This window comes from Pyxicephalus adspersus, chromosome 4 (genome assembly GCF_032062135.1).
Source record: "Pyxicephalus adspersus chromosome 4, UCB_Pads_2.0, whole genome shotgun sequence".
NCBI classification, from domain to species: Eukaryota; Metazoa; Chordata; class Amphibia; order Anura; family Pyxicephalidae; genus Pyxicephalus; species Pyxicephalus adspersus.
The window spans coordinates 29,391,134-29,400,050 of NC_092861.1; the positions used below are offsets into that span (position 1 = coordinate 29,391,134).

Below are 8,917 nucleotides of genomic sequence, written 5' to 3' on the forward strand. Positions count from 1 at the left end.
TGGAGACGTGGAAAACTGCCATTATGCCCTAATATTCTGGAAAATCTCTCAAGGAAACTTCTTCCAAGAATTTAGGAATGCAATTAAAACTAACAAAACCTACATGTGTGCAATGGCTGTAAATAACATGCCTCTCCGCTAACATCTTTGTTTTTTATGCAAAAATACGTTTTGTTGGTAAAAAGAATTTTTTCAAAAGTTTTTTTTTTCCACATAGGAATACAACTGCAAAATTTAAGGCTTTTCTCCAACCAAAGCATTAAATTATATGTAAACTTCATTAAAAAAAATCTACATTGCCTGGCTAAAAAAGAAATCACACTCACTAATATTTTATGGGACTTTAGCTTTGATTACGGCATCCATTCATCTTGTTATCACTTTAGCTACTTGGAGAAAGCCAATAGGTACTGGTAGGGTTGAGGTTAAAGCTCATTGCCACAAATGTGTCCGCTACTTGTTAAATGCACAACTTGTAAGCAGTTACAAATGGTTATAAGCAAAGCGTTTCTCATGTAACAGACCAGATCACCATTTGGTTTACCTTTGAGAATAGCAGGTTTTCAGGGTCATTGCCACCTCTAGCAATCAAAACCAATGTGGAAATTGCTGGAACCAACTCCCTGACCAGTTGTTAGTGTACACAGCAGTAGCCTTTCTATTGACTTGTGGTCAGCAATGCTGCAGCCTTAAAATTAATAAAACCTATAGTTTAAAAGAGACCAAACATTTGTATATGTTCCTTTAATGTTTGCAGGAATTAATCAGCTCTCCCATTTCTCTCTACAGAGCTTGTATTCATGCATGCATACTGCTTCACAGGGCACTGGGGGAAATCCAAATGTATACACTCTCACATGGAGTTTGAAGTTGGACCCCTCGCCTGAGGTCTCATTTGGGCTATAATAAATTAAAAAGTTGGGGTAATTTAAAAGAATTTAGACTGTTCACATAGCAAAGTGAATTATCTCCCTGCACGATTCACTTGGTTTAGTGAATGTGTTGATAGTTCACATTGCAAAGAGTATCAAACCATTTGGATGGAAATCTAATTATTATTATTATTATTATTATTATTATTAATAAACAGGATTTATATAGCGCCATCATACAGCAGCGCTGTACATTAAATAGGGGTTGCAAATGACAGACTAATACAGACAGTGACACAGGAGGAGGAGACAACCCTGCCCCGAAGAGCTTACAATATTCTTCTATAAAGCCTTAAACTGCGTACACATGTCAAATATTTATCGTTGGAAATGAAGACAAACGACCGATTGGCCAAAAACCGTTCTAACAAAAAGTGACCAACAATACCGACGAAGGATGATAGTTGTTGGAAATGAACAACCAGTGTGGCGGATCTGATTGGATGACGATCATTCACCATCTATCGTGTGTATGGTCGTTCAGTGATCGTGGATGTTTCGAACATGCGTGATGAACAAACGTTCTGTACAGGTGCTTCACTGTGTTCATGTGTGTGTGTGTATATATATATATATATTTATTACTAATAAAGAGGACCTGTCATTATTCTTTATTATTCATTTGACAGGTCCTCTTTAATAGTAATAATAAATTGGTCAGTTTCCAGCGCTGTTCTTCATCCTGTTCCAGCGCAGTACTTCATCTTGTTTGTTCCAGTGTGTAAATAAATGACACACACAATTTTTTTAAAATATTTTTAATAAACAAATATAAAAACTATAATATAAAATAAATGATAATATGAAAGTTTCTTAGTGTTTTGCAAATTTTATGTTTAAGGGCACGCAGGTCCCTTCATGCATGATGCACTATCTTGGCGACGGCCTTCCATTTTTGGTCCATGGTCTCGCCATCCACTCAAGTTTTTGGGAAAAAACATCTGTGTAGAAATAAAAAGAAGAATGTTAAGTACACATATATTGTGAAGCCGACACATGGATATGAGACATTTTTGCATGAACAATATATGAATGCTTACCAACACTTCTCTCCATCTGCCCTGACGTGCCTGGCTCAGGACTTTCTCGTTCTCCCTCTGGAACTTTAAGAGCAAACGAAAAAAAAATTTAAATTACACACAATCATATGCAACCTACCTAAAATTTTGGTGCTATACGATCGTTCAAAGATATCGCTCAAGATCGTTGGCTGTTCGCTGGTCGTTCATTTTTGGAAGTGTGTACGTAGCTTAACTCTTTAAATAGATACTCCATCTATTAAAAAATAAAAAGAATGGCTGTGGTTACATTATATACCTTATCTTAGATGCTGTCCCCATGGACCCACCACCCCACGGTCTAGTGTTGGTCCTCTTGTTAAGTATTCCCAAGCACTGGAAATGGGCTTTAGGTATACTGAGACATATGCCTCAGTGCACTCTATTGGATCTTCAGCAGACAATAATAACATTGGCCAATTTCTACATACTTTAGTCCCTTGTGTGTAAGCTAATAAAAAACATGGCTCCAAAAGCTTAGAAATACAGTGACAAGTCACGGCAGCACAATGGCTCGGAGGTTACCCCTCTGGTCTTTGCAGCGCTGGGTCGAATCTCAGCCAGGACCAGGCTAGCTGCATGAAGTTTGCAGGTTCTCCATGTGTTTGCGTAGGTTTCCTCTGGGTACTTCTGTTTTCTCCCACATTCTAAAAACATGCAGTTAGGTTCATTAGTTTTCCCCCGAAATTGACCTTGGACTGTATGAGATTACCATACATAAAGACATTACCTTATGACTATGGTAGGGACATTAGATTGCGAGCCCCATTGGGGGGCCAGCTAGTGACATGATTATGGACTTTGTAAAGCGCTGCATAATATTCTGCGCTATATAAATAATGTGTAACAATGGGTTGTACCTATACTGCCCTATCTATCTGGGATCTTTATAATCTGGTCAAATTTAATTATTATACTGTGTACATAATTTACAGCCACCATTACACAATGTATTGATAAACCTGATGCATTTAGTGCTCATAATCTTTATATAATATTGGAATGAAGGCAATGGTGTTGCTTCACTGGGCTGTATACTCAGTACTCAGGCTGAACCACTGGTTAAAGAAGGAAGGTTTTATCTTTATAGCCGTGCAGGTATTTATTTTCCTTGTTTGTCTACATTCCACAGCTAACGCAATTAAAATACCAAACCTCAAACTAGCTAAACATTCCTGGGATATCAACGACAATCACATAAACAGGTAGAAAGTATAACAAACTAAATAAATCAAACATAACCATATAACATAACTGGCAGTAATAACAGTAAATGCATAAACCAGTATGATAACTGAAACTGTCAGAAAATATATGATAAGTATTCGGTTTTGCTAAAAGACCATATAAGTGCCAGCGACACATAATGCAATATGCATCTAATAAAAGCAACTGTTAGATTTCAAAAACAATTTCCTGCTAATAAAAGTGAACGCTGCATTTGTCTTTAATAGGTCATAAATGTTTAAAAAGTTTGCCTTAAAAGTGGACCTGAACTCAAAGAGGGAAGAATTACTGTAATAGGAACATTAGGAAATGTTATTTGTGTCTAAACAGTACATCGATTTTGATTTTTTTCGGAATTCTTCCTGAAAAGCAGCAGTGCATTACTTGGTATGTAACTAAGCATTTTGGGCCTACAGGCTCATAGCTATATATCTAGAGTGTGAAAGAAGTGAATCCTCTGACTGCTAATATCAGGAGATTTTGTGATGTCACTACTTACACAATGTAGATCAAGGTATGGTAAGGCAGTATTTGGGGTATGTTAAGATGCTAACCCTTTTGGGCACATCTTCCTTAGTTCAGTACCTCGTTCAGCTCCACCGCCCAATTTGAGCAAACCTTGTCCACTTATACTGTCAATGCTACACTCAATAGAAACTCACATGTTTTACATATAATATTTGCTAGCTGGAGGCTAATTTTGAAGAAGTATACTGCTAAATAAAATGAAGGCACACAGTACAACAGCAGCCTTTAAATATAAAGTCAAGTGAAAGGGCCTCAATGGCCAACAATGGTACCATTATTGGAAAGAGTAATAGCAATTGCATCACCATAGTCCTGAAATCAGAGAAATCAGGCCTTGTAGTCCTCATTAAAAGCTAGGGAGCACAAAAGAGCTCTGACATTAAATGCATTCTCATCCTTTCCTTTCATGCCATGTATTCTGTTAAGAAGAACAGTGACAGTAGGATTAGCATGGGCACAAAAAAATCCAGAAATTCACAGAACATGGATATACTCCAAGGGTTGCATATGGTATTATTTGTCATATAATGTATCCATTATGGAAATATGAAACATATTTGTTTACTATGATTGGTGAATAACAGCAGTCAATCTGAAATAATTATTGAGTTATAACTGCCTGTACCTTTGATCTCCTCCAGTTGTACCCAGCATAACAGTAGCCATTACATAGAAATATGTGTAATATTGTTGTTGTGGAGTTTGGCTTTATTCTCATAAATCTCATATTCTCATGAGTCATAAAGCTTATGTGTCAAGAAAGCACATTTACATAATTCAGAAAATTAGCTTTTACTTTAAACACTGTAGTGAGAAGCACCAAAGTACCACTAGAAAGCCATATACAGTATCCAATCCACACACCACTACAGCCAATATGTCACGTGAAACATTTTTTGTCTCATTTTATCATAATCCTTTTATGTGTGGCCAATTTTTGTTAAGGTTACTCATATATATTTAAACCAAAAGATTTTTCCCCTGTCCTGACCAGCCAAGGTGTACTTGTTACCACACAATGCATGGTATGTGAGCAGTTAAGAGTTTTTAACACACTTTGTTATTATCATTATTACCAGTACCCTGTTCAAGCCATTATACTGTTTTCTAAATGTGTGATGTTTGCTACAGCCTTACAGTTTAATGTTTATTGAGGACTTTGTTTTTTTCTTTCCTTGAAAGCCTAATGTTTGTCAAATAGATATTTTCTGTTGTACTGCCTTAAGGGGAATCTACCTGCATTGTTTCCCAATAGGTGATGGAGCGCTCGCTGCAAGGCATACATACTAAGAACATTCTTTCACTGTGTAATGAAAAGAGAAAATTCATAGGAGGGAACGAGACCGGCCAGAGCGGGAGATCAGTGACAAGGTCAAATTGAAAACAGGTCTTAAAAGGTCAGTTCATCCAAAATTTCACAAATGGGTGGTCTCTGAAGAAATGAACCACCAACTAATCAGAGCTCCCAGCCTTGCCCCACCACCATGGTGTTCTACAATTAACACCCAACAAAGCACATAAGACCCTGAATAATGACCAATGAAAAGGCCTAAGTGTAGCGATACTGTATTTTCCAATACAAAAAAGCTTTTAGTGGATGACACAACCTGTTAATATGATCTAATCGTCATCATAGCTTATTCCCATTATAGGTTTAAAATACTATCCTTTACAGGGACCATGCTTTTGCTGGAAAATTAGTATAGCATGCATTAACACACAAGCCCTTTTTAAGGTAATATTATTAAAACCACCCCTTTTATTTCAGTATAAAACATAATTTCTTGCAATATGCCAACCTAGATACTTTGCATGCATCTTTTGAACATAGCATTGCCCTAGAAATCTAATTTCCTGTTTTTATACAGAAATCTGTTCTGACATTGCATGCATTGCCTGTAATGGAAGGTTCATTCTAAGGGGATACAGGCACAATAGCATATGTTTATAATAAGGGTTGACCATCTTCATAATACCTAGATTGCCTTTACAATGTCTTTGGAATATGGATCCCTCCTGACCTCTTACTAATACCCTACTAGGTTTTGAGAGAGGTGAAAGTACATACCTGTAATACAACTACCCACAATCTACAAAATCTTACAATATCAAGTTCTTAATTATCCCCTATGTTCCCTACCTTATTTCTACCAGTTTTCATTCTGTCTTACATCTTGCGAGGACACACTATTCTAAGGCAGCGTTTCTCAACCTTTTCAACATTGGGGAACCTCTTCAAAATAACTTTCAGGTCTTCAGTGAACCCCTACTATAATTACTATATCCACAGCTTAACGTACATTAATGTGGTGGTCAGTACAAAGAATTACTTTTACATTGCTAGTGAGAGTCACACATTTCTTATTGCTCAATGAACGCCTAGCAACTTCCGGAGGATCTCTGGTTGAGAACACTCTTCCCACAATATAAATAAAAAAATGCTTGAAAAACAGAAATGACCACATCCCTTTTCTTTGTGCTGTACCATTTTATAGGTACACCTACTATATATTGTATGTTGTAAACGTCATATTTAAGGCTTTCTAACTGACAACTTTCCTTTCCTCTCTTTATTAAAGTAAAAAGTAAAATCAGTGTGCGAAAGTACCTGGCCAATGGACACTTTGTTCAGAATAGAGAAGTTAACCTAAATATTTAGCACACACACATATATATATATATATATATATATATATATATATATATATTTTTTTAAGGGTAATGTTTTTTCTGGAGTAATATGTTAAGTGAAAATATGTTCTTTTATGGTGTTCCATACATTTAAGTGACAGGTATAGACATACATTTAAACTGAAACTCATATTTGTAGGGACTTTCCTGGATGAAAACAATAACCGAGCTCCTATGATGTAGTCGCAGATGTGCTGTCAATTAACATAGTGCAGTTTAATGTGCAGACATAGACATTTTTTTAATATTTGGGCATGGCTGTGGTTAAATTAATTTACTGCTGTGCTACTGAAGTAGAAAAATAGGAGTACAAGTGTTGACTGGTTGTAACTATTCATTTTCATGCAATCTTCCTTCTTTTATATAAACCTGATTGACTTACAACATAGATAAAAAATCAGGGTATGGTTACTGCAAAATGTGGTAATTTGTGGTTAATGGGTGAGGCATCTGAAGGCATCTGAATAACAATCTGAATAACAGTAAACAAGGACATTGGCCTTTTGACCACCAAGGCAGGGGACCACCATTAAGGGTTCAGGTAATGGAGCCTAGTTAGGTGAAGCTTTAAAAGAGTTCCTATCTCATCTCAACCCAGGTGGCCAGGAACACAAGAAACTCCTTGTTCTTCTGTTAAAAGATGAATGACAGAGGTATGCCTAGCCACAGAGGAAAAACAAGAGCAGTTATTTAGGTCTTGCCTCAATGCATTCTTCTTTTCATTGTGTACAGGAGAACCTCAATTAAAGCAGTTGGTATGCAAAAGGTGAGATACATCTCTCTGGCTGTCCAGAAGATGCCACCTGGGACATTCAGCCCAAGGCATATGGTGGGAATCATTCAAAAAATGTAACACCGAAAGTAGAAAATATCACGTACAGGAGTTCTTATCAAGAACCAAATGATGTGGAGTATAACACTACATCTCTAAATAATAAATTAAAAAACATTGTTATCTTCATTACTGAACCTGAAAAGTGTAGAAACTGACTTGGTGTGTCCGATGATTCCGTAAGTAACATCTGAAGCTAAATCATGATTTCATGTTTTGATTTTGCAAAAACAAGAGCCAAAACCAGCAATCAAGCAATTTGTGAATACTGTTGAAAATTAATACATTTAATAAAAATCCTTATGGATTTCTTTCAGCTGTTTTGTTCCCCACTATCAATTTAAAATCCATTCCCTATCCCTATCCATTTAGGCAATCAAATCTGTGTTTTTAGAATGCTACTAAAAGCGCAACCAGTTTTTTATATTTTAGACTGGATTTAGTCTGGTTAACCAGACCATTTGTTGGCTTCTGTTCTCAATGCTTTAGTTTTTAGCTTGGATTCCAGGCACCTTGTTTTTCTTTTTTGTTTTTTTTTTCCAACTAAAGCAGGGCCTTCCCAGGTTTTTTCGATCCAAGCCACATTCAGCATGTAAAAATTAAAACTATCAATAAAATATTCCCTGAAAACCCCTTCCTGTGAGTCTATGTTCTGGGACTTTAAGTAATATTTAAGTTATTGCTTGCCTGTGTCGGCACCCTGTCACATGTGTTTCCAGTGGAAACTTTAGGCAGCTATGCCAACATTCATTGCATAGCCATGTTCTACTGTTGTCACCATCAGTATGCTCACCCAAATTTGCAACTATTGCTGAACAGAATGCATGTAGGCAAGGAGTGGCTGCAGTAAAGCTGGAGAAGATAAGTTCCATAAAGCAATAGCATGCACAGTGTTTTAGCTAACTTAAAATCTCTTTTCATTAGGTTTAACATCTACATTGCAGCATGTACTAAACCTGAAGTACTATGGACTATGAATAGTAAACATAACTGCAAAAATGGAACAGTGTTGCAATTTGCCAGTCCTGAGTTTCTCTTATCTGACTGCATTTTTCAATGCCAATCATAATAATATTGTTATAGAAAAATCTGGAATGTTTATTTACACATTTTTTAAAGGTTTTACAGAGTCGGGCACATGATCACAATTAAAGGGTCTTCTGTTTTGTGATTCACATCTAAACTCTAACATTAACATAACTTCTAAATAATAAAGTAGCAGGTGCTAATATAATTTTTATCTCCACCACACAGGCTTCTGAATATTCTAGTAAATCTTCCTTAACCATCTTTTTTTGTTTATTTCCTTGTTTTTTAACTTTTAATGTAAAAGCCTTGTGACAGCGTAACTTCAAGAGGAAGTGGTTCTATGCATAAGAAAAAAAAAATAGTACAACATAATTTTAGGATGATATGATTACTATGCTTAGTGTATTTTGTTTCAGAAGTTAAATTTCCCTTTAAATAAAGTCTGAAGTAACAGTGTAACAATCTGATAAAGAGAGCAAGTATGAAAAATCGGATACAATTCTGTATTTTCATTTATTCAAACAGACATTTTACAGAAAAAAATCAAAATCAAAGAATCTGACTGGTTGCTATGAAGAACTGAAAACTCACCGTTATCTCCCTCTTCCTACATCCATAGT

General features: G+C 36.1%; 1 long non-coding RNA gene across 1 annotated transcript; it reads right to left on the reverse strand.

The window, feature by feature from the left end:
• Positions 1 to 1,676: 1,676 nt before the first annotated feature.
• LOC140330004 (uncharacterized) lies at positions 1,677 to 6,084 on the reverse strand. Its single transcript, XR_011920562.1, has 3 exons — positions 5,886 to 6,084; positions 2,516 to 2,637; positions 1,677 to 2,207 (listed from the first exon to the last, which is right to left on the reverse strand). It is a non-coding gene; the product is annotated as an uncharacterized lncRNA (long non-coding RNA).
• Positions 6,085 to 8,917: the final 2,833 nt, after the last annotated feature.